Source organism: Pelodiscus sinensis, chromosome 6 (genome assembly GCF_049634645.1).
Source record: "Pelodiscus sinensis isolate JC-2024 chromosome 6, ASM4963464v1, whole genome shotgun sequence".
Lineage (NCBI taxonomy): Eukaryota > Metazoa > Chordata > Testudines > Trionychidae > Pelodiscus > Pelodiscus sinensis.
This window is the reverse complement of record NC_134716.1, coordinates 105772602-105799284: the sequence shown is the minus strand read 5'-3', so window position 1 is coordinate 105799284 and position 26683 is coordinate 105772602. Positions and strand designations below refer to the sequence as shown.

The 26683-nt window shown below is 43.9% G+C and overlaps 1 protein-coding gene across 8 annotated transcripts in view; it reads left to right on the top strand.

The window, feature by feature from the left end:
* The window catches only part of NIPBL (NIPBL cohesin loading factor), a 312487-nt gene that overhangs the window by 36401 nt on the left and 249403 nt on the right, over positions 1-26683 (top strand). For 5 of the 8 annotated variants that reach the window (XM_075932528.1, XM_006139462.4, XM_006139457.4 and 2 more), the window contains exon 2: positions 2849-2890. The exons of 1 other annotated variant lie outside the window; for it this stretch is intronic. The gene's annotated coding sequence lies outside the window, so the exon portion shown is untranslated. Of the gene's footprint in view, positions 1-2848; positions 2891-22907; positions 22976-26683 lie in introns of all 8 variants that reach the window. 2 more of the 8 variants (XM_006139458.4, XM_075932529.1) reach the window with 2 other exon arrangements.

Genomic DNA, 26683 nt, shown 5'->3' with positions numbered 1-26683 from the left:
AGGGTGATGCAGGCCTACCCACTCCACTGCATCCCAGCCCATGGCCCCAACTGTGGCAGCGTGGGCTACCACTGGGTCAGCGGGGATCCTGCCTACAACATGCTGACTGAGTCAGCGGGGTTCAGGCTGCAACATGCTGCCCCACCCAACCTCCATTTCATCAGCTGACACTAGGTCACCTATCCCTGGGCTGTTTCCCAGTTCCCCCTGGGGCCTACTTGACATGTCTGCTGGTTCTCGGGGTCCTTGACATGTCTGCTGGTTCTCGGCGCTTTCAGGGTGTCCATAGGTTTAGGTTCAGGGTCTGGGTCACTCACTGGTGCCGGCAGTGAAGCCCAATCTGTGGATCCTGGTGTAGCCTCTCGTTGTCTCTGATGATCCTTAGAGCCTTGTGGTGGTCAGGGTAGCGTTGGCATATCCCCGGGGCTGGGCAGTGGTCCCGGGGGCCAATCCAACTGTACTTCAGATGGCATGGCAACCAGGCCTCCCTCCTGGGGAGGCCAGGGAAAGTGTCTGGCCTGCTCACCCGCTTGGCTCTAACTGAGCTCTCTGCCCCTGCTCTTATAGTCCTAGTCCCGCCCTTCCACTTATGGAGGGTAAGGAAGTTAAGTAAGGGTTAATGGACTGGTTTATAGACACTTCCTCTTTCCTCCTTTGAAATGTACAAGAACTCCAGTTGGTGCTCTTGTATATTTCAAAGGAGGAATGTGGAACTATGTGTGCTGTCCAGGACCAGTGGAAAGTCCTGCTGATTCTGACCTGCATGTGGTGTGCCAGTGGTGTCCCCTGCTGACCCTGGGCTCCATGCTGCGCTGCCAATTTGAAATGCCACATGGAACTGGCTTTACTGGGGGACTCCCCACCTGATCGTGGATTCTGCAGAAATGCCACACACAGCTGATCCTCTGCCTTAGTGATTCAATCCTGGACTCATCTGTGTGGTGCTGTTGCTTTGAAATACCCCTTCTTCTCTACCTCTTTCCCCCCTTTGCTGCTTCTATCTGATAGAGGCAGCAAGAGGGGCAGAAATCAACTAGTTGAAGAGTGACTCACCACAATGCCTCTTCATGCTTTGACTATCATCCCAGAGAATGCTTCCATGCTGATGCAGCTTGCTTAAAAAAAGTGCATTAATTAAATTGTGACTGAGCTCATGGAGTGGAAGGGGGGGGGGGAGGGTTTCCTGCTCTGTGGTTTTACCCACATATTGCCATATATTTCATTTTATAGGACTCTCGAATAATGGCCAATCAAATATTGTTCGATTTTTAAAAACACTTTCAGTTCAGATTTAATGAAAAGAAGTTACCAATGTGAGACTTCTAAAGATAACTATAGTACACAGCCCAGGTGAATCTGAAGTGCGGTCCAAAATCTTAGAGGGATGAGTTATGGAATATGCTGTCAGAAGTTTAAAGAGCAACACACTGATGCAGAAACTACAGGACCTCACCCACTAAAAAAGAAAATCTGATGGTATCTGACTTGGATCATGAAAATGAGTTCAGTCCTCATTGCTGTGGATTATTATGGAGCAGAACTAGTTTGCATGGAAACATGTTCTCTTCAATGGTGGCTAAAGCATAAAGGTGCATAGAAATTTTTATCATATCAGACATGTCCGTACCTTGCAATGCCAGCTACAAGAGTGCCATGAAAACACCTGTTTTCACTTTCAGGGGATGGAAATAAGTGGGTAACATTATCTCTTGTAGGAAAACTTGTTTGTTTTAGTGATTGACTGACTGAGTGGACCTATAGGTGCTAATACAGGGATGGGCAAGACAGCGTTCGCAGGCTCGATGTAGTCCGCCAACATAGTTGATCCGGTCTGTGGCCACCCTGCTGCTCCCCTATCCCCAGGCCAATTGAGACTTGGGGTGGGAGGAGCGCACAAAGTCTCCTCCTGCCACCAGGGGTGCTTGGTGCCTAGAGGGAATCACCAGCTGTTAAGAATGTCTGGCAGTTCAGTCTAGGCACTACACGCCCCTGGCAGGGCACAGATGGAGGGGGCGAGACACTTCACATGCTCCCCTGACCCCAGGTCATGATTGACCTGGGTGCAGGAGGAGCAGGCAAAGTCTCCTGCCACTGGGGAGTGTGGCATCTAAAGGGGACCGAACAGCTGGTGGTTCTCATTAGATACCATGTGCCCCTGGCAGAGTGAGATCGACAAAAATACTTCACGTGCTGCCCCACCCCCAGGCTAATCAGGATCTGTGTGTGAGGGAGCACACAGTCTCCTGCCCTCACCCTTTCAGGGTGTCCTGTGATTATTTCTGAAATTTGTGAAGTGGCCCCCCTTTCAAAAAATATTGCCCACCCTGTGCTAAACTTTTAACTTGTTTTATTCTTTAATGCAAAATACTGTTTTACTTCTGAACAGTGTGACTATTCGTAATGAAAATAATATTAAGTAAGCATTGTATACTTTCACAGTGCAATTAAAACTGTGATTTAATCACAATCATTTTGAAATTTCAGAGTTAATTTTTAATAGTTTGACTGCCCTACTAAAAAGCCAGAAACTTAATGTGATCTAACATTCTGCCTATCCTGATAACTCTCATAATCTACTCTCCCTTATTAGTGAGAAGATATTTCAAGCCCTAAATAAAATATTGTTTCTTACTGGGACTCTTACACATATACCACTCTGTGTGCAGCCTCTTGTTCCTCATCCCTCTAATGTGCCATGATTGCAGTTAGATTGGTGTGGGAGAACATTGCTCTGGCATGGTACATTGGCATCAATGGAACTGTGTACAAATGCTATTGTTTGCCTGGGCAGGTCTGGTTGCAGGATCAGGGCCATGTACAATATCAATATGCATGTTTGTATTTCCAGGTTCCGAGGTGAGACAGGACCAGACGTCATTTTTGAAATACAGTAAGTCAGTGAAATGCTTTGAAAATAAAAATATAGACTATTTCCTAATTACCCTTTGTTTTCTGGCTTGTACTTTTAATTCTCCACTGTATTTTAGCTCTTTTGATAACTGCTTTTCTAAAGTAGGAAATTTGTAAATCTGTCATTTGTAGTGTTTACATTTTTCCTCCCTTGGCTCTTTCCTTCTGTCAAAAGCAGTTAATGTTACTTGGATGCCATCCTTTTTTTGTGAGAGTATTCTGTATTTTTTTGTTTTGTATCATTAATTTTTTTGAAGTCCATCTGAGCAAGAGTGTCATGACAACACTTTTGTTAAGAGGGAAGAAACTCTATTTGAGCATTGAGATTTAATAAAAGATTTCCTTGAGCAGAGTTCTTGAGGCCTTCTCTGGGGTTTGGAAGGTAGAAAATACTGAATGTTGCAGTTGTGGACAACTAATAGAAAACTGGAATGTATACCCTTCATTTCAGAATATGCTAAATCTGCAAACAAAGTCTAATCATGCACATCCTGAAAATTAATTTACAATTCTATTGCAAAGTATTGTATGCTTAAACAGTGGAATAAACTGAAATTATAGCCTCTTTTTGCGGAAATAGTTCAGTTATTTGCACTTTTGCTCAAGGAGCAAAAGAAGTCAAATGTCTGTTCATGGATAGTGACTTTTGTTTCTGTTTCTGCAATCTAAAATTTCATCCTATTTGGCTTCTGTAATCTGGGATTGTGTTGGTCCCTTAGCAGAAGGGTATAGTTGTGTGATTTCTGTATACTTGACAAGAATGATAAATCTGTGCCTTGAAAGATGGCTTTTAAAAACAAGTTTATATATAAATGGTAGGTGGTATTCTTTTATGGAATGAGAATGATTATCATTTATTGGAGATTAAGAAAATGAATCTAAAGAATCATCAGGAATGCAAAAACTTTTGGTTTGGAATTAGCATAAAGCATGGTAATTGAATTCCTCTTTTGATAAGAAGTTGAAAGAAGAAGGAAAATTGGACCAAAAGGAATGTAAGATAAAAACATTTCCAGCCAAGCCCTGGGTTGGTCTGGAAAGATTCTTTAGTACAGGCATAAGAAAAACTTCTGATTAGCCTACATAAGTAAAGAAAGGTTTAGAACAAGCTATATCCTAACAAACCTATTCATCAATGATGAGTGAGAAACTCCCTAATAAATGAAGAAAACTTGTGCAAAATGTAAATCTTCATGCTAATATTAAAAAAGACTTCTAACTCTTGTGTTTGCTAGGAAAACCTGTCAGGTGTGACATGCTGGAAGTGCTGTCTTAATGAGTCTGTACAGCTCCAGTGTTTCATCTAGTGCTTAGAGCTGCTCAGCAGAGTAAAGTTGACATTAATTTAAGCTTAGCAATAGTAAAATACTCATTGTGCTGTAAAACTGAAAATTTCTCACGAGCAAAACCCTTGTTTTGTATAAATTAAAACTTGTTCAGAGTTCAGAAAGTGTAACAAAATTAGCTTATAGTCTACAGACAGGTTAAAGGAAAGGTAAAGGGAATGAGTTCAACAAATATGCAGTATATTTTAAATTTATATAAGTAGGTCATTCAAATTGTGCCTCAGATGTGACAATCAAATCAGCAGGTTTCTCATTGACTTCAAAGAGAGAGGTAATTCTTTGGCCACATGTACAACACAGAGTGTGGCTGTCATATGTTGGTATATAGCTGCCAAAGTTTGTGTGTTCCTCGTGTGTGCATTACCTGGTTGTTTGTGTTTGGTGCTGCATATACACATGAGTAAATGCAAGGAATAGTGTACTGTGGGTATATAGTCCAGAGTGCCATAAGCCACCAACCATCCTGTGCTGTTTCTTCTGTGAAATTTTCATAACATTTTGTGGCATAGAAATTGCTCTCCTAGAGATCTCTGGAAGTTAGAAGTCAAGTTCCCAGAAAGTGACTTTCTTCATCCCATAATGCCATCCATATTCTATACTTTTTTAAATCTTTTTAAAAAAACCTTCATATGGAACTTTTTGGTGTCTGCCACCTTTGTCATGAATATTATAAATACAGGATGAACTATTCTCCTCTATTTGCAAATCCACAGGAAATACCACAATATGACAATATCTTGGAGGTGCTCCCATCAGGGAGTGGGATCAGAGGGTTTCCCTGCTCTGTCTGTCCAGTGCTCCTGCATGTTCAGAACCTCCATGACAGGCAGAGGACACACGTTACTTTGGCTACAGAACCCAAACACACCACCTGCACCTTGAGAGCCTGGCACAGGCAGCTCACATGCCTGTTGTTTGCTGGCTTAGGCTTTCCTAGCACCTAGAGGTGACTTGATTTTTGGCCCTCCATACAATTTCCAAACCTTGTTGTGGCTCTCAGGCCTATAAGTTTGTCCATCCCTGGTGTAGAACCATGCCTTACAGGTTGATGTAAAGCCATTTAATTCAGTCTATCTTTGTAATGTAGCCCAGGTTTTCAGCTGAGATTTTAAGTGTGGAGGATAGTAGACTTAAGGATGAATCCAGGAAAAACATTCTGTGCATAGGGGACAGGACCGGGCAAGTCATGAAAGTGGTTTATGTAAAAAGATGACAGGTATGAATTAGGCTGGAAGCATTCATGGGAAAATAGGAAACAGAATGTGTAAGCGGTACTTAATAGGGAGAGACAGATTTAATAGCGTTTTGAAGACTGTGTCATGAAACTTGAAGGGAAGAGGGTGGATGAGACTGAATTGAAAAAGTGAGATTTCAAAATAGTGGGTTAGGGGGATGCTCTTATTACCCTGTTTGGTGCAGACTGGAGGGAGAAAATGTGGCTTAAGGGGAAGAGTCCGTGCAAGATGTTGCAGTAGGCGAGACGAGATATGGAGGCTGTAGTAGAATATTTGAGGTGGGGACAGAGGGGGGAAAAAAAGGATTGATCTTAGACTTGGTCTTGACACACCTTTTATATTGCTCTAACTTTAAGTTTAAGTTTAGAAACCAGTATGGTTAAAGCAGTGCAGAGTTTGAGAATAAGCTACATTGTTATGAACACTTTTGTACCAGAATAACAATGTTCACATTAGGGATGTCATAGTATAGTTGATTAACCGATAAGCAAAAGTTTATAGGTTCATGCTATAGACTACACGCATTTCCCTTCCCCCTTACCAGTACATTTTTTAGCAGGCTGGCCAGCAGCCCGGCTCAGTTCTGGCTCATGCTGGGTCTGGGACCTAACTCTGCTGTGGCTTTGCAAGGCAGCCCTGCTCAGTTCCGGTTTGCTCCAAGTCTGGGAGTTCAGACCGGTCCTTCCAGACATGGGCTGTTGCCATCCCACACTGCTGCCTCTTTATAGGAAGCAGCAACACAGGGTGACAAACAGCTGGTCTGCAAGAGGAGCTTCTAGCACCCTGCACTGCCACTGGCCCTGCCCGCAGGGACTATAGAATAGTCGACTAACCAATTAGAATTCATGATTATTCAATTAACTGATATTTAACATCCCTAGTTCACATGAAGGGATTGCTCTGCTAAAACTGCATTACTTGCTAAACAAGGAGAGTTAAAGCATTACAAAAACTGTTTATACACAAGACTTTAGGTTTGTGGAGAGAAGGCAGCAGGATTTGGACATTACTTGGATGTGGGGCAAGTGAAGGGAGGAGATCAAGATGGGACTCATGTTAGTAGAATTGTATTCTTACCTTAATGAATGGCCAAATGGATTGAATTAATTTCAAAACTGAATTCTAAATTTAGATATTCAAAAAAGTGACTGAAGATGGAGCAGTACATTTATGTTCAAGAATATTATTTAAAAAAACCACAGTGTTGTTAATGATAGTTCACAAAATAAAACTAACACAAATTTCCTCCTAGTTCTGCAATATGTGAACCCTTCAACACTGAAGGCTACAATAAACAAAATCTTAATGTCTTATATGTTGGAAAATCCACTAGCCACAAATCCATGTGACAGCCATGTTTGTTACTGAATATCTAGCATTCTTGTAAATCTCACTACTTTTGCTTGCTTTTAAGATGCAGAAGATAGAATTAAGGGTTTGTGAGTGAGTGAGCTCATGACCTGAAACACAGGTTAACAGTATGCATTTATCAATGCTTTTGATGGCTTTCAGGTGCTAGTTTACTGAGAATAATTTCTGCCCATCAGCTAGATAATGTCTGAGAGGATTTTTGTTCAAGTTGGCTATCTTTATTGCAAAAAGAAGGTTGTTAAACATATACTGAATAGCTCAGGACTCATGATGAAATGTAACAGGACCAAAAATAAGTGTGTAAGTTAATATATGGTGTTTAATAGTTTAAAAAGTTTCATCAAATGATCTAGTTAATTAAAAGTGCCCTTTTAGGGACAATTAATGGAGCTAACCAATAAGACTTTTCTGTTGGAGAGAAGTTCTCAGTATTAACCTCTGAAGCAAAAGATGTTCACAAGAGCCTTTTCAATATCTTCTAAATCCACTGTCTGAATATACATGGTATTTACAATGAAAGAATTGGAAAGAAAATTTTGGGAAGAAGTTGCAAATTGTAGATGTGGTAAAATTAACATAATAAATAAAGCAAATTGTTTAAGCAACTGTGTAAATATTCACAATTGAAGATGCTGTTTTAAGTCCAAATGTAGGTGGTGTATGCAATCCTTGAATCCTTTGTAAATTCATGGAAAACAGTAGCTAGCTCAGTCTGAGGAAATGGGATGCGCCGGGCAGTGAAAGCTTACCTAATGCTGAATATGAGAGATTGCAGAGTATCAGTGATTATAGACCAGATTCTTTTATTTTCATGCCTGCTTCATCAGTCACTTCATGCCATAAGCCACTGTGATATTTGAAATCCACGTAACAAAACTCTTTATGGGATGTGTTTAGATTTGTTATAATATATGCAGATTAACCAAATTGTATCTGACTGCTACATGATGATTCAAATGCAGTAAGTTTACTCATCAATTTGTGTGTGTAGCATGAAGAGAAATAATTTTAAAATTGTACAATTTAGAGTCATTCTGCTGTTTAATCTTTGAAAAATGATTCTTATAAATGAGAATTTTAGGTGAAATTTTAGCAAATTTCAACCAATTTCTGACTTCTGGATGTTTAAACATTTTGTTTTTCAAAAATATCTAAAGTTCACACACAACTGACTGAAGAGATTTCAAATTAAAATTATTAGAAAAGAACATGCAACCAGTTAGCTTTCTTAACTTTGTGCACATTTTTTTTTGTTCACAATTACTTTATTCAGCTACAGACAGGAATTTAGAATAGAAGAAAAAAAGCTTCACACAAAGGACTCAATCTCCTTATGAAAGAGTGCTGTAAACTAGCATCCCAATAACCTGCTCCATAAACCATTTTAAACCGTGTTCTACATGTTAACATATCCCTAACATGTTCAGATGATCTCTCTCTAGAATGTAAGGGAGAACAAAGGTCAGACAGTTTTTACTGCAGTGTAATTAGGCATGGTCAGCTGCAGGTGAGGGAGCAACAATGTCAATCTCACCTAGTTACATTGCATTAAAATCTATCTGCACCATTAGGATTTTAGTGAGAAAACTGACAGGTTAGCTATTTCTCTGTTGTTGTTTTTTTTTAAAGACCTCTTTTGGCATTGAAGACTTAGCTACTTGTGGTTTCTTCTTAACACCTCAGGTGGTAGTGGTTCAACGATAGGAACCATTTAAAATACTTTCTAAGCTTTTAGAAGAAATACGCATTCAGTTGCAGATTTACTACCTGAAGTTTAGATAATTTCTTATTCAAACAAAGTTTAGGTATATCTAAAGGGTGATGGAAGATAGGGATGTTAGATATTGGGGTAATTGGATAGTCATGTAACCACATGAAATCTTAGTGGCTACACTACTGTTTGATAGTCCTCAGGGGTGGACCAGGCAGCCAGTAATACAGAGGCAACAGTGTGGGATGGCAGCAGCCCCTCTCTGAGGGGGTCCAAGCTCCCTGCAAACAGAGGCTGTTGGGGGGGAGGGGAGAGGGAAAAGACTGCCACAAAAAGTAGCTTCTGTCTATGGCAAGCCTCTGTTCTGACTGCAGATCCTGTCTGCATGGAGTTCGAGCTCTCCGTGGACAGAGGCTGCTCCAGCCTTAGTTCAGAGGGAGCTTGGACCCCCCGCAGACAACTTACTGTGGACAGAGGAGGCTCCCTGGGAGGTGGATCAGCCTCTGTCCACGGGGAGCTGGGATCCGCTGAGTACAGGGGTTGCTTTGTGGCAGGCCCCGCTCCCTGCTGCTGCAGTCGGAGTAAGGGGGAAGAGGGAGGCAGCATCACAGAGCTGGTGCTGGAATGAACAAGCTTTTAAGCTGTCTCCTCCCCCTCCCCCCCCCAGCACTAGCTCTTACTCCCCCCCTTGCAGCAATGGGGGGAGCGAGTGCGGGCAGAGGCAGCAAGGGGGGGAGGAATGCGTGTAGTCAACAAGATTAACCGATAAACCTAGGTTTATCAGTTAATCATATAGTTGGCTACACATTGACATCCCTAATGGAAGATGCTTATGTTTTCTGGCAATGGGACAGATTTTGTGGGCCTTATGGTCTCTCGCTTTTCATGTGTATATGAGAAAGCAAAATTAGGGGACATTTCCAGCTCTGCAGAAGGAGTGAGGGGAACCTGTTGCAATAGCAATATTTTCCTTCTCTATCAAATAAGAATCCTTTCTGCTGCGTGGAGGGATCAGTCCTTCTATGAGAGGATGGATTTCTCTAGGAATAGGCTGAGAAATACCATAATTAACCTAATTCTTTAGAGACTTCTCAGAGCCTTTTAGTATGCTGGTTTTACTAACCATGGTCTCTTCCTCATCAGTTCTGTACTAGACTTTGTAACATAGAAGAATTAAGGCTCTTCCATCTCTGCAAGTGTTAATACAGTGAATTTGGAGTGTTTGTTTTACCATAATGTGGTTTTATTTGTAGCAGAGTGGAAAATGAAAGGACACCTTCATTATTCATTGCACCACTACTAAAAACTGATGATGGCAATCTCTGTGGCACTTGAGAGTAAACGGGAGAGACATTTTAAGCAATATTTAGTAAAATAAGGAAATAGTTTTATTTTTGTATTTGAGGAAAACCTATGATTTTTTTAATTTAATCTGTATATTTGCAGCAATGTTAATTTGTCACCTGTGAATATTGGCAGTACATGGACTATATTTGAATGTGAGACTGGCCATATTGAGTCAGACCAAAGGTCCATCTAGCCCAGTGTTCTGTCCTCCCGACAGTGGCTAATGCCAGGTGCCCCAGCAGGAATGAACAGAATAGGTAATCAAGTGATTCTTCCCCTACCACCCATTCCCAGATTCTGACACACAGAGGCTAAGGACATCATTCTCACCCATCCTGGCTATTAGCCATTGATTGACCTAACCGCCGTGAATTCTCTAATTCTTTTTAGAACCCTGTTAAAGTCCAGGTCTTCACAACATTCTCTGGCATAGGTTGACTGCATTGCATGAAGAAATACTTCCTTTTGTTTGTTTTTAAACCTGTTGTGCTAGTTGCACACATGGAGGAGGGGAAGGGCTAGAACCGTGGTCACCAACAGGTCGATCGCGAGCTACTGGTCAATCGCGAGGCCTCAACCAGTCGCTCGGGAGGCGTCCTGTCCGCCTCGCCCCCATTTCCCCCCCACCCCCCCAGAAGTCCCACTACTTACCTTAAGACAAAACGGAGGTAGTGTCGGTTTCAGAAGTCATAGAATCATAGGACTGGAAGGGGACCTCGAGAGGTCATCGAGTCCAGCCCCCCGCCCTCAAGGCAGGACCAAGCTCCGTCTACACCATCCCTGACATATGTCTATCTAACCTGTTCTTAAATATCTCCAGAGAGGGAGATTCCACCACCTCCCTTGGCAATTTATTCCAATATTTGACCACCCTGACAGTTAGGAATTTTTTCCTAATGTCCAATCTAAACCTCCCTTGCTGCACTTTAAGCCCGTTACTCCTTGTCCTGTCCTCAGAAACCAAGAGGAACAAATTTTCTCCTTCCTCCTTGTGACACCCTTTTAGATATTTGAAAACCGCTATCATGTCCCCCCTTAATCTTCTTTTTTCCAAACTAAACAAGCCCAGTTCATGAAGCCTGGCTTCATAGGTCATGTTCTCTAGACCTTTAATCATTCTTGTCACTCTTCTCTGTACCCTTTCCAATTTCTCCACATCTTTCTTGAAATGTGGCACCCAGAACTGGACACAGTACTCCAGCTGAGGCTTAACTAGTGCAGAGTGGAGCGGCAGAATGACTTCACGAGTTTTGCTTACAACACACCTGTTGATACATCCTAGAATCATATTTGCTTTTTTTGCAATAGCATCACACTGTTGACTCATATTCAACTTGTGGTCCACTATGATCCCTAGATCCCTTTCCACTATGCTCCTTCCTAGACAGTCGCTTCCCATCTTGTATGTATGGAACTGATTGTTCCTTCCTAAGTGGAGCACTTGGCATTTCTCTTTATTAAACTTCATCCTGTTTACCTCTGACCATTTCTCTAACTTGCTAAGGTCATTTTGAATTATGTCCCTATTCTCCAAAGAAGTTGCAACCCCACCCAGTTTGGTATCATCTGCAAAACAGACCCTTGCGGAACTCCACTTGTTATCCCTTTCCAGCAGGATTTAGCACCGTTAACAACAACTCTCTGACTACGGTTATCCAGCCAATTATGCACCCACCTTATCGTGGACCTATCTAAGTTATATTTGCCTAGTTTATCAATAAGAATATCATGCGAGACCGTATCAAATGCCTTACTAAAGTCTAGGTATATGACATCCACCACTTCTCCCTTAGCCACAAGACTCGTTATCTTATCAAAGAAAGCTATCAGATTAGTTTGGCATGACTTGTTCTTCACAAACCCATGCTGGCTATTCCCTATCACTTTATTACCTTCTAAGTGTTTGCATATGATTTCCTTAATTACCTGCTCCATTATCTTCCCTGGGACAGACGTTAAACTGACCGTCTGTAGTTTCTGTATTTTCCTGTAAGTCCTGCAGCTTAGCGCCACTTCCGGTGATTCCAGAAGTGCGCTAGCTGCTCTACCGGCCTGGTGTGCTGCGGGAGAGAGCATCGGCTCCCTGCACCACACAGGAGGCGTGAGTCAGCCCTGCGGGAGGTGCGCAGGGGGTTTCCCGGCGCATGCAGGGGGGAGAGGGTTGGCCCCGGGTCAGGCGCATGCGGGGCTTTCCTGCGCGTGCGGGGGGGGGGGGGGGTTGGCCCTGGGGCAGGCGCGCGCACGCAGGGCTTCCCTGTGTGGGGGAGGAGGGTCGGCCTCCTGGGCAGGCGCGCGCTGGTTTCTCGGGGGAGGAGAATCCTGGGAGGAGGGAGATGCAGGGGACTCTCTGCCTCCACTGGCACCCCACTCCCCAGCCACAGAACGCTGTCCCCACTCCCCGAACTCTGTCCCCATTCCTGTTCCCACTCTCCGAACTCTGTCCCCACTCCCCTGGCCCCAGCCACAGAACTCTGTCCCAATTCCCTTCCCCACTCCCCAAACTCTGTCCCCACTGGCACCCTGTCCCCAGCTACAGAACCCTGTCCTCTGCCCTCCCAGCACCCTGTTCCTTCTCCCCTGCCCCAGCCGCAGTACTCTGTCCCCACAAAATGTATAATTCTCAATGCTTCATTTTAGATTTAAATAACATGGATTAAAAAACAGACCATTTATTTCCTAAGTATAAACACTTGATTTTAATTGTATGTATCGCATAATTTAAAAATAAACTGTTGATCAGAGTGTGTAAGTAAGGGCTGGGGATAACAAGTGATGGTCAGGAGGAGAATAGAGAGGGCGGGGCTTCAAAGAAGGGACGGGACGGTAGATCTGCGCCTGTTCTGAGATTTAAAAAGTGATCTTGGGTGTAAAAAGGTTGGAGACCACTGGGCTAGAAGTAGAGAGAAATGGAGGAGGGAGAGTAATAACATTCTGTGCTGTTAATGTACTAGAGTGGGAGAAGTTGGGATGACTTCTCAAAAGATAACGTAAAGAGATACCACCTTATCATCACTCATTTGCTAGTTAGGTCTTCTCCCCTCCCCCTCCCAACCTGGCTTTGTAGGGCAAGACCTTGAGTAGTAGAGAAATTATGATATTAAGTGCACAGATTATACTTGATTGCGGGGAGGGATAGCTCAGTGGTTTGAACATTGGCCACCTAAACCTAGGGTTGTGAGTTTAATCCCTGAGGGGACCATTTAGAGATCTGGGGCAAATCTGTCAGGGATGGTACTTGGTTCTGCTGTGAATGACCTCTCAAGGTCACTTCCAGTTCTATGAGATAGGTATATCTCCATGTTAAATTGATTACTTGTAATTATTGATGCATCTATATGCCTGCCATACAAGTTAGCCATTTGAGAAAGTAACATGAAATTTTGGATGTAAGATCCTTGCATTATTTATCATTGATTTTGGGGAAATATACCAACAGATTTATCATATAACTTTTCTTGGTTCATTTCTCTTCATTTCCGTGGCTTTTCTTTGTTTTATCTTCTATCATTTTTGAAAAACATAGTAATAAATTTGGTGTGAAAGATAAAGAACTCACTTTAATTACTCAGAGGGTATACTGTACAGTATATGTTTAGTGTTTTACAATCATTACATTAATGGCAGCTTGCAAAACATGTTGAACATTGTCACTGAATTTACAAAACTGATACTTTAAAATAGGTGCTTTTTAAAAACACTAAGCTGCTAAAAACTCAGGCCTTGCAAAAATTTGCTCATATGCTTAACTTTGTGCCATGTGTAGAAATTCCATTGAAGTCAGTTGGACTACTCATATATGTGTAATGTTAAGCACATCATCAAAGTCTAGGGTTGCAATTATTTTTGTTTGACAGGGGAAAAGAACCCTATTCTTGTGAAATCACGAGTCTAAAGGCAAGCAATCTCCTGCTTTGGATTATAGTCTCATCCCATTCCTTTCTAGTTCTTTTTGCAATTTTCAGAGTTCTGTCTTTGCTTTCCAGTTCTCTGTATGGGAACACTGCCCTTGCTGCTTCCACGTGGTTTTTTTTTCTGTTAAGTCTCATGAAAGAAGTCCTGCCATGTCTGAGAGTTTGTGTCTGAAGCATGTGAACTACAGACTATCAGTATAGTTAGAGCTGATTTTAGAGTGGGGTGAGAAAAGGGGAGTTGTACTTGACATTCTTTGGGGGGGGGGGGAAGAACTTTGAAATTTTTAAGGAAAAAATAGCTGATTTCGGAATTTATCAAATTTTCTCCATTAAATATGCACAGTGGTACCATCAACTGGCTTCCTGACTCCATCTGACAGACCATAACTGTATACACAAATGAAGTTTGATAACTCTTATGTTTATTTTTGTTTACATTAAAGTTGAGCTATAGTTTCTAATTTAAATGTATGCTCCTTTTCAGTCTTGTTAACTCCATGCCTCAGTCTGCTGTAGCAGTGCATTCTTGATGTTAAGTATGAATTTAATCAACTTTCCAATTATTCACTTGAATCATATGTTGTATTTTTTTTGTTGAAAAAATGGGAATTCCTGTCTTTCTTTTTAAAAATCTATATTATCTAGACATGTCAATGAAGGTGCATCTGTGTATCTCTTGTCTCTGTCCATACTAAATTTCTCCTCATAGAAACTCTACTTCTGATTGTTTTCTTTTGTCTGTTTTGACTTTTTTTGTTTACATCTTGTTCAATTAGGTGTCCAAAATTGAATGTTGTATTTAGGGATGTAAGCAACTAGTTGACTATCTGATAAGCAAAAGCTTATTGGATAGTCGAGTAGTGATTTGACTGGTCACTCCCTCCCACCCCGTTGCCTCTATCAGAGAGAGGTGGGGGGAGGAGGAGCAGGAGCTAGTGCTGAGGGAGCCGGTTTAAAAGCTGTCTCCCCCCCTCCCCCCACTGCCTATGGGGTGCCACTTGTGTGCCCCCCCGCCTTTTAAGGGAACTTTGGCCTGGCCCTCTTGCTCCCAGCCTTCAGGGTGTTGGGCTAGGCCAAAACCATGGCCAGGCCTGGCCCTCTCCTCGCTGGTCTTTGGGGGGTGGGGTGGGGATTGGGCTGAGCCAAAGCTACGGCTAGTCTCAGCCTTCCCTCGCCCCCTCTCCTGCCCCCTACTCCCCTGGAATTGGAGGGGTTGGGCCAGGCCGAAACTGCAGCCAGGCCTGGCCCTCTCCCCCACCGGCCTTCAGGGGGTTCGCCTGGTCCTCTTCCCCCAGTTGCTGGGGGTTGGGCTGGGCCAAGGCTGGCCCAGCTCTCCCTGCCCCTGGCTGCCAAGAGGGGCAGGCCAGTCCCAGCTCTATCCCCCAGCAGTGTGGGGGAGTCGCCGCTGTGAGGCCTCACCAGGCCCTGTGCTCCTTTTCCCCCTGTCACAGCAGCTCCCGTCCCTCCCCTTGAGCTCTGAGGACTGGGGTGGGGAGGGGCTCCATGGATTGCAGTTTCCTCCCCATCCAAGCACAGGGTAGATGAGGAGGGTAGGTCCGGACAACTCCTGGTGCTGTGTGGCTTCCGCCACCCCCAGACCGGAAGAGGGGAAGGGCCACGTGGCTCTTGGCACCTGGGGCTGTGTGACTAGCGGCTGCTGCCCTGGTCTCTGGAGCTCTGGGGAGATCTTGTAGGGAGGGGTGTGGTGGCGGATGGAGCTGCGCCGGCCATGCTTTCCCCTGCCACTAGAGAGGGGAGAGGAGGGCCTGGCCTTGGACAGCCCCAGCCCTCCAAGTGACTGTCATCCAACAGGAAAAACTTTTTTTTTAGGTATATAGTAAGAAAAATCTGATTCATTTTTTTTAAATCTTTGCCTTTTTATCCACTGTTTTCTTGGCATGGAAGTAAGATTTGCTGGTGCATAATTCCTAGGATCACAGTCCATTTATAGAAAGATCTCTATAGAACTGGCCACCATACGATCGCTTGAGAGAGTGGCTGTTTTGATAACTTGCATATTTCAGTTAATAGTTTGGTGGTAGCTCCAAAGCTACCAGATAAATGCCATCCAGTCCTAGTGATTTATTGTGACTTAAATTTAAACCAGCAATAGAAAAGTACTTTAGCTCTCTACAAGTAACAAAGGTACACACTTATAAAGATGAATACCGGGGTTGGTATTCTGCTTATTCCTCTGTAGCATGGACTGAAACCAAGAATTCATTTATCTTTTCTGGAGTTCCTTAACCCTTTTATTTATTCCCATTACCTTTGACTTCCTACTTCTGATATGCTTAAAAAGACTTTCTTATATTTTTTTTGACTATTTGTTCTTCAGATCTCTTAATTGCTGCTGTATAATTTAGCTGCCAAAACTTGTTCTGTTCTTTTCACATCACAGAGGCTGTATTTGCATTTCTCCTTTTATGCATTTAAAGAAATCTTCTTTTCTTTGTTCTGCTGTGTGGGGTATTTATGCTCTCTAACCTGTTTCCATGGGCTTTGTCTCAAGCAGCCTTTTCTTTGTAAACTACCCTTTTTATAAAACCTTTTCTTGCATGGTGGAGTCAAGGTACAGTACTACCTCTTTTTTTTTCCCCCCTCAACCATTTTTTGCCCAGCACACCAACCTACTGCTGCAAGAATGTTCAAACCTAATTATAGTCTTGTCACTATTAGTTGATATTTCTGTATATAGAATTAGTTTTGGGAATTCAGAAATAAGCTGTATGGAGAAATAATCATTTGTGATACTGAGAAATGGTTTTGCCAACCCTTGATTCAGCTCTTGTCACTGTCTATTTCAACTGTTCATAATAAAGCTGATCTCTTATTACTGAGGATTTTGTTGCCTTTCTTATATGTCTCAGTGGTCAGTATTCATGATCACTGTTCTCGTTTAGAGACTATATGCATTTATAGAATCATAGAATACTAGGACTGGAAGGGACCTTGAGAGGTCATTGAGTCCAGTCCCCTGCCCTCATGGTAGGACCAAATACTGTCGAGACCATCCCTGATAGACATTTATCTAACTTACTCTTATATATCTCCAGAGATGGGGATTCCATAACCTCCCTGGGCAATTTATTTCTGTGTGTAACTACCCTGACAGTTAGGAATTTTTTCCTAATGTCCAACCTAAACCTCCCTTGCTGCAGTTTAAGCCCATTGCTTCTTGTTCTATCCTCAGAGGCCAAGGTGAACAAGTTTTCTCCCTCCTCCTCATGACACCCTTTTAGATACCTATTAAGCCTATTATTATTTGATTGTATAATTAGACATGCATATTTCTAATTTATCTTATTTATACTGTGCAAATCAATTAAAAACTGTCTCGATCTCTAATAGTAGTCTGGCTCTCTAATATTACTTCCTCATTTCTGTAAATTAACATAATTTTTCATATACATTTTACAGCAAAGAATTGCAAAATTTCACTAATTCTTATCCCTCACATTACAAAACGATATCTATGTGCTCTTGTATTTCTTGGTGCTCTTCCATATCACCTATATTTACTTTAAAGCTTATTTTTTTGGCTTTGGTTTGTAACAGAGTAACTCTACTTTTAATCTGAGTTTGATCAAATTATTAATAAAATTAATTATATCTTCTTATTACTCTAGTACTCTTTCTCTGAGGCTATCGCAATTAACTTGGTTGCTGGAAACATTATCTTGTATTTCTGCTGTTTGTAACAGGCTCTGTTATGACCTGAGTGCTGTTTAGATCCTATTTTCTTCCTAGCTACCAGTTTAAATAGTTTCTCATAGATTTTAAGGTCAGAGGAACCATCATAGAATCAGAGGGCTGCAAGGGACTTCAAGAGGTCATCTAGTTCAGTCATTTGCATTCATGGCAGAAATGTTTTATCTACACCATCCCCAGCAGGTCATTGTCTAACCTGTTACTCAAAATGTCCAGTGATGGAGATACCACAGTCTAGGCAATTTATTTCAGTGGTTAACCACTCTGATAAGAAGTTTTTCCTAACATCCAACCTAAACCTTCCTTGCTTCAATTTAAACCCATAACTTCTTGTCCTATCCTCATAAGTTACAGAACATTTTTTCTCCTTCCTCCTTATAACAGCCTTTCAGATAATTGAAACCAAATAATTGTCCCCTCTGTCTTTTCTCTTTCAGACCAAACAAGCCATTTTTTAAAAAAAAATCCTCATAGATCATGTTTGAAAATATTGGTTTTGTTCATGGCTGTTAAGGGAAGATCTACCCTCGGAGGCCTCTCAAGTCAAATAATCCCTTTCACTAAAGGTAATACAGTCTAGGGGCTGAAGTCCATACACTAGTTCCATTACTAGGGGTAATACGGCTCAGTGACCTAGTCCATACACAAATCCCCTTTACTGGGGTAATACGACCTAGTAACCTGAGTCCATACACAAGCCCCGTTTATGAGGGGTAATACAGCCAAGTGGCCAGAGTCTGTACACAAGCCTAAAGGAAAATTCCCCCCACCTTCACCACCACTCACATGGGCTAGCCATGGAGAGAGTAAGGGGATCCTGGCCCTCCCATTCCACCGGGTCCCAGCCCAGGAATACAATCCACTGCCCGCTCAGCAGAGAATCCTGCCACAACTCGCTGAGCGCCCAGAGAACAATTCCCCACCCGAGGCTACTACCTACTGTCACCTGGCAACTGCATTCTACATAGTCTCATTCTGATTCTTGGGCTCCTCGGGTAGCTCCTCTTGGTCTGGCTGCTGCTTTGTGTTCTGGTGTTGCTTCTTTCTCCATCTCTGTAACTCTCTCAGCGCCTCCTTCCCCTTCAGCAGTCAGCCCTGACTGAGCTGATCCAGAGGCTTCTATAGTCTGTCTCCAATGGGAACATGCTCAGCAAGGCTGTCGGGGTGGGGCCTTCTCAGGCAGCTTAGTTTCAGTGCGGGGTTGGTACACCCCATCACAATGGCCATCCTCAGATATTTATTTTGGTTAAGTAGATACTATCATATAAATATATAGGTCATCATCTTTCCTCAAAAGATTGTCCAGAGACCATGTAAACCACCTTGAAACTCTGTATTCCCTCTGTTGAACTCTCCCTTTAGATCAGAGATACTCAGGTAGCCCATGAATCAAATCAGTGCTTTCAGATACTTTTGGACTCCAAAAATCGTATTATTTACTTATTATGATTGTTGTGGTTTATTATTTGCTGTGAGGTGTGGAACTCAACTACACCTTCACCAAGAAATTTGGACTTTTATAAAAAGAGAGAGACTACTTGTGTTCTGTTCTAGATCAAAATGGAAACATTTAATAAAAACAGATATCACAAAGGCTGGAGATTTATGTATTCTGTCTTTAGAACATACCAGGTCTCTACAGTTGTTCTTATCAAAGGAATTTCTTCTAAGGGAAATATCCTTCAGTTTGTTTTTTGGAGTCTTTCTTCAACATAAGACGTTTTATGACTAGAAGTTTGAAGGTGCTTTTCCTAAGATGACCATATTCTGTTATGTCAGTCTTTCAGTCCTAGTCTCTCAGAGTGGGTTGTGTGTGGGGGGGGGGGAGGGGGAGGGTTCTAAACATTTCAGCTTGAGATTCTTTAATTTCCATTCAAAACCACTGTAACATTTCTGAAGGGTGATCTCTATTACAATAGAGTGTCAGCATTGGGTGAGTGCTAAGTTCTGGAGTTGGAATTGAATAGGCAACTCTCTGGCCCATAGGAAAGAAATTAAGATACATTGACATTAAGGGCCATATTCTGCCACTATTGCTCCTGGTGAATAGCTCCTCTGAACTCCAGAACTGTTTTGTACATGGGACAGTTCAGGGTGACCACCCGAGGCCCTGTGCATTTAGGGGCATTGCGGCGGGGGCGCAGGGGTTGCCCCAAGCCCTGTGCCTGGGGCAGTCAGAGGGGGGTTGCCTCAAGTCCCACACCCCCCTTGGGATAGCTCTGCTGAACTTAGTGGGGTTTCTTATACTAAAATACTATTTAATATGAGTAATATTGGCAGAAATAAGTGTTCATGTGGCAGAGAAGACAGTGTTGATTAGTTAGGTATGGAATGAATTGATAGAGCAAAGAATCACACTCATAGGTAAAACTGGGTGGTTCTTCAAGAGATGTCCCTTTTGGTGCTCCACTGTAGATGTCAGTGCGCTCCTGCACTATCGGAGGATTTTAGAACAGAATCCTCGTGGGCTGTGCAGGCATGGTACCTAGCTTGTGCGTCTCTGTGCCTTGATATCATAGAATCATAGAGCTGGAAGAGACCTCAGGAGGTCATCAAGTTCAGCCCTCTGCCCAAGGCAGGACCCACCCCATGGAGTCCGGAGTCACCAGGACTTTGCACTGGCCCCAGGCTGCAGGTGGCATTCCAGCTTGGAAATGTACAAGAGTCCCCAGCACGGGCTCTTGTGCATTTCAAAGCAAGAGCACCCTCATGGAGCCTGGGGTCAGTGGGGGATTCAGAGTCCCCCACTGACTCCAGGCTCCATGCTGCACTACTGCTTTGAAATGCCACGTGGAGCCTGGGATCAGCTGGGAGTTCCCAGCTGATCCGAGGCTCCACGCGGCATTTCCCGAGAACCCAGGGTTAGCTGAGGACTCCTCAACTGATCCTGGGCTTTGTGTGCTTTGCACGTTTCGTGCTGGACATTTCAAAGGAGCAGCACCGCACGCTGTGAGCTCCATGTGGTGCTGCTGCTTTGAAGTTCCCTTCTTCCCCCCTCCCTCCCCCTTTGCTGAATCTATCTGATAGAGACAGCTGGGGAGCAGGGGAAATTGACTAGTCGACTCAACTATCCGATAAGCCTTTGAATGACTTATAAGCTTCCCAGCCCCATCTGAGAGGGGCAGTTTCAGTGCGTCTGCTGTGGGCGGTGGAGGGGGTGGGGGGAGAAGCCCATATCTCCTTAAAATGCATCCGCTTCAGCAAGCTGAAGGCTGGGGCTCAAAAGGGCAGGGATCTAAGACTGAAACTTATTCTGATGGAAAAGTTCTTTTGCCCTGCCTCAGACCTGGCCTCCAAACCTTCCATGGCCCACTCCATGCCTCAGCCTTCCAAAAAAAAAAAGACACCTTGCTTGTCCCCCAGCACTAGCTCCACAGTGATGCCTGCCTCATGCGCTGCTGCCTCCACCAGTGTTCCCTCTATTTTTTTTTTTTATGTCCGTGTGCAGAATGACATCCTTACAAAGCAGTATCGTGGTCATAGTATACATGTTTGTTTCTTATTACACTTGTTACAGATGTTAAGGACTTGTCAATTGACCAGTCAATTTTCTCCCCCTTGCCTCTCTCAGCTGCACAGCTGATCCCGGGATCAACTATGTGGCTCTGCCGCTTTAAAATGCAGAGGAAAATGCTGTGCGAAACCCGCTGTCAGCTGATCCCAGGTTACGCTGAAATGTCGCACAGGCCCAGGGGTCAGCTGGGGAGTCCCCAGCTGACTCGGCTCCACCCGGTATTTCAAAGCTGGCACAGGCTTCACATGGATTTCTGCATTCCTCCTTTGAAATGTATAAGAGCCATAGCAGGGGGGCTATTATACATTTCAAAGGTGGAATGCAGAAGTGCCTATCAACTAGTCAAGTAGTTAATAGAAATTCCATTGGCTACTCGACTAGTCAGTTAACGGTTACTTAACATCCTTAACACTTATATGTACAAAGATTTGAGTTCTGGTCAAGGGAGGATGGTGAATCCTCCATTTAAAAAAAAAATTCTGATGTTTTGCTATTTTAAAAATAATGAAGAGTACTGTAGCACTTCACAGACTAACACATTTATAAATGATTTATAGGCTTTTGAAAGGTTTGAATCTCCTTATGGATTTAATCTTTTCTCTACTGTAACAAGGAAATGCTGTATCCAAATTGTATTTCATAATTTTCTTAACTTCAGATTATATGCAAATTTGATATAAGTTTTTTATAAAAATATTTAACAGTATTGGACAGTGTATGTCAGTAAGACTGTGACTTTACTAGGGAAAAAATTGTGTTCTTATCTCATATTAGTTAACTTGAGGTAAAATCTTAGTGAAGACAAAGCAGTTTGTACTTTTGATTACAAATAGCTGATTGAATTAAAGACTAGTCTCCTCTCCCCCCAGTTTTAAACACAAATTGTTTATTTTTGTCAAAAGTTCAAACTTCTTTGTCTTCACTAGGCTTAAAAGCCAGCTCCTTTTGAACACCCGGTGCTGTGGGGCTGCCTGCCTCCCGTTGCTGCTGCCTCTAATAGATGCGGGGAGGGCAGGCAGGAGTTGGTACATGTGGGAAGTCAGCTTTCAAGCAGGCTCCCCATGTGTACTGGCTCCCATGGAGCCCCTTGCCCCTTGCTCTGGAGGGAGGCAGTAGCTGGTGATCAAGAGGATGTGACTTAAAAGCTGGCTTCTTACACACATCCTCCCCCTTGCGTGCAAATATGTAACCTCTGAACATTTCATTGATTACACATTTACAAAAATAAATGTATTTTAACATTCCCAGTGAGCATTATTTTTAGTAGTTTACACTTATGAAGTCATGTACCAATCCGGAAGGGGGGCTATGAAAACGCCGCAGCGTGGGAGAGGGTGGCGCTGTGGAACTAACCCAGCAGCACCCCAGCTGCTCTGCCCCCGGCTTCCCCAAGTCCACTGCTGGTCAGTTTCAGAAGCGGCGGACTTGGGGAAGCCGGGGGCAGAGCAGCTGGGGTGCTCTGTCCCAGGGCTTTCCCCAAGTCCACCGCTGCTGAAACTGACCAGTGGCGGACTTAGGAAGCCGGGGGCAGAGCAGCTCCAACTGGCCGGCTGGCCAGAGCATTTCGGGTTCCAGTTGGTGCCGGACTATCAGGAGTGCCGGACCACTGGATGCTGGACAATTGGAATTTTACTGTATTCTGAATAAGGACCCTACCTACACTACAGCAAGTGGGACTTAAATTCTACATCTGACTTTCTCCACTCCTTCGTTATTTGGCATGCCAATACTTGATTCTTTATAAAACTGCAGTTTTTCTAGTGGCATAGAATAGTTTGAGCAAGAAAGAAATGGGAGTAATTGAAGTTAGGGTATTTCTTGGTGTTCTTATTCAAGTTTCTTTTATTTCAGGATCTCCCATTGGCAAGAGTCATGATGACCCCTTCTTTTCCTCGTTCTATATCATTGGGACTCAGCAGGTATAGGGCATGTGTAGTCCGTTTCACAGTGGCAGTCATAACATTTGTGGGCTTCACATAACTCAAAGTATACAAACATAACTTATCTGATTAAACGGATGTTACAAAATATCTAGCAATGCACAAAACTTGTGCTCTTAACAAAAGGAAAAAAGTGCATTTTTCATAAGTGTGTTTTTACATCTGGAACATATATTTGGCCTATTTTACCAACAGTATAAGAAGAGTATGTCCTGTTACCTAACGATAAGTACTTCTTTAGAGTGCATCTCTGAAAATCAGAACTCTCTGGTCCAGAAACATCCATGGTCAGGTATAACCATGGATGCTTATGGACCAATAGAGCCTGGGAACCTAATGTTAGGAGGACTGGCTGGAGGCAGTAGGGCTGACAGCCCAGCCAGGACCAGGGTCCCACAGCAGCGTGGGGCCAGGGCCTCGCAACAGGAGCCCCCGACAGCTTGTGGCAGTTGCAGGACTGGGGCCAGCGTTCTAGGCAGCCCACAACAGTGTGGGGCTGGAGCCTGTGGCAGACCAGACAGGCTTGGAAGCTGGCAGCAACTGGGTAATCAGCCTAGCTGGGCTGTCATGAGGAGTGGGGGGAAGAGGCAGAGTGTTGGTGGGGCAGTAGCGATCAGCCAGGGCGTGCTGATTGGGCAGCAGGTTTGGAGGCCCGTGGCAGGAGACCTCCCTATGTCCAGCTAATTCTCTCATTCAGGACTGTTCATGTCCTGAGAGTGCTGGATCAGGGAGGTCCAATCTGCAGTGTGATATGATCCTGGCTTGAAAATTCACTTGTCCAGCATGAGTAGAATACTTTCCTAGGGAAATGCCATTAATTTAATTTACATAGCATGTAAGTCACTATCATTTAAGAAGTAAGTGACCTGCCTTTATAGTTGTAAACACAGTCTTCATATGCAACAAAGATTCAACTGTATACTACATCAGTGTTGTGCTGTTTTCCTAAAACTGCTGGCTGGCAGAGCTCCATAACATTGAAAATTGACAAAAGTCTGATCATACTTCTCTTTCTAATCCCTGTGTGCAGAAATTAAACTAAGATTTATTTTATTCTGCCAGGGTGTGTCTATACAGTACCCTAAACTTGAAATAAGATACACAATTTGTGCTATGCAAATTGCATATCTTATTTTGATTGTATTTCAAAATAGCTTATTTCAAAATTTGGTCCATCTATACTGTCAAATTTCAAAATAACACACTATTTTGAGACATCCCTTAACTTTTGTGGAATGGGGGTTACAGGGATGCCAGAATAGCATGCCTGTTACTTGGAGAAATAGTGGGCGTGTTTCAGAGATGTGGGGAAGCTGATTTAAAGGATAGGTTACAAACCACAGTTAATAGTTCCACAATTTCACTTTTGAGTTCTTTCAGAACTCTTGGGTAAATGCCATCTGGTCTTGGTGACTTGTTATTTTTAAGTTGATCAATTAATTCCAAAACCTCCTCTAATGACACTTGAATCTGTGACAATTCCTCAGATTTGTCACCTACAAAGGAGAGCTCAGGTTTGGGAATTTCGTTAATATCCTTAGCCGTGAAGACTGAAGCAAAGAATTAATTTAGTTTCTCTGCAATGACTTGATCATCTTTGAGTGCTCCTTTTATATCTCAATTGTCCAGGGGCCCCACTGGTTGTTTAGCAGGCTTCCTGCTTCTGATGTACTTAAAAAAACATTTTGTTACTATCTTTTGAGTTTTTGGCTAGCTGTTCTTCAAACTCCTTTTTGGCTTTTCTTATTACATCTTTACACTTAATTTGGCAGTGTTTATGCTCCTTTCTATTTTCCTCACTAGGATTTGACTTCCACTTTTTAAAAGATGCCTTTTTATATCTCACTGCTTCTTTTACGTGGTTATTAAGCCACGGTGGCTCTCTTTCAGTTCTTTTACTATGTTTTTTTTTAATTTGGGGTGTACATTTAAGTTGGGCTTCACTTAAGTTGAAAAGTGTCCATGCAGCTTGCAGGGATTTTACTTTAGTCACTGTACCTTTTAATTTCTGTTGAACCTCCTAATTTTTGCATAATTCACCTTTCTGAAATGAAATGCCAGTGTTGGGCTGCTGAGGTGTTCTTCCCACCACAGGAATGTTAAATGTTATGGCCACTATTTCCAAGACCAGATACTGCACTCCCCTCAGGACTTAATCGAGAATTGCCTCTTCCCTTGTGGGTTCCTGTACCAGCTTCTCCAAGAAGCAGTCTGTGATGGGGTGCGGTCACAGACGACTCCTTGGGGGTGCCTCCTGGGGTGCTGACACGGCCATGGCCACTCACCTTCCTGCTCTCTGGGGCTCCTCACCACCCGGTCCTGCTAGGCCAGCTCCGTTGGTCTCCCCCAGCCAAGGCCCCGAACTGAGGTCCCTGCCCCCACCGAGAAGCAGCCTAAAACCTCTTTTCCAGCTGCCACTCTAAACCAGGGCTGTCTTCCCCGCCATGGGGTCCCTGGCCCCTTCCTTCAGGTGCACCCTGGCCAAAAAGACCTAGGCCTCTCCTTTCCTATTCTATTTGTTAAGGATTTGAGAACCCCTCCCTACCAACCACTGCTCAGACTTAAGGACAAAAGATTGCTTAACAGTGGCTCATCTAGAAGTTGCAGGTAACACCCTCCATGTCTAGGGTTACCAGGTAGGACCCCCCCCCCCCCTCAAAATACCAGACACATTTGATCATGGGCAGGTGGGGGGTGCAGGGCTGGCCAGGAGGAAGGGAGGCGGGGCTGGTAGGGGGTGTGTGTCGGGGCCCATGGGGATGGTTGGGAGGAAGGGGGCGGTGGGAAGCAGGGCTGGGGCAGCGGGAAGCAGGACTGGGGGAGGGATCGGGGGCCTGAGGGGCTAGATGAGAGGAAGAGGGGTGGGAAGCAGAGCTCGCGGGGGGTGGGGGTGCAGCCACTAGCCACAGCCGGAGTCCAACAGGCCGCGCCCCTGGGAGGTGCTCCCTCTAGTTCAGTGGTCTCCAAGCATGAGATCACTTTTTTAATTTAAGCGCAATCCAAGAGCTACCTCAAACCCAAATACCTTTTCCCTACCTCCTTTATACCCTTTCTCCAAGACCCTGCCCCTGCTCACTCCATTCTCCCTCCCTCCCCCATCCTCCTTCCTTTTCACCAGGCAGGGTTAATGAGTTGAGGTGCTGGCTCTAGTCTTGGATTAAGGGATTTGGAGTGTGAGAGGGGCTCTGACCTGACCTTGGGGCCGACATTTGGGATGTAGGAAGGGGTTCTAGATGCAGGCTCTGGAAGGGTGTTTGGGTGCGGGGGTGCTTGGGGCTGAGGCAGGAGCCTGGAGTGCAAGAGGGGGTTCATGGCTGGTGTAGAGTTTCAGGATGTGGGTTCCGAATGGGCACTGCTTACCTCATATGGCTGCTGGGTGGTGGTGCAGTGAGGCTAGGGCAGGCTCCCTGTCCTGGCCCTGCACCACTCCCCAAAGCAGCCAGCACTCTCCATTCCAAGTCCTGATATGCCCCTCTCTGCTCTGTGGTGATAGGATACAGGGTAGGAGAGGGGGCAACTTGAAATCAGTGCCTCTCTTCTCCCTTCCCTGCCCTGCACAGAAAACAGACAGCAGAAAGCTCCAAGGGGTGGGGGAGGCAGCTCCAAGGCAAAGGTAAGGAGTTGTGAGGCAGTGGGGGGAGGGGCTGCTGAAGTGCCAGCACTTGATAGCTTCTTGGCCAAACCAGT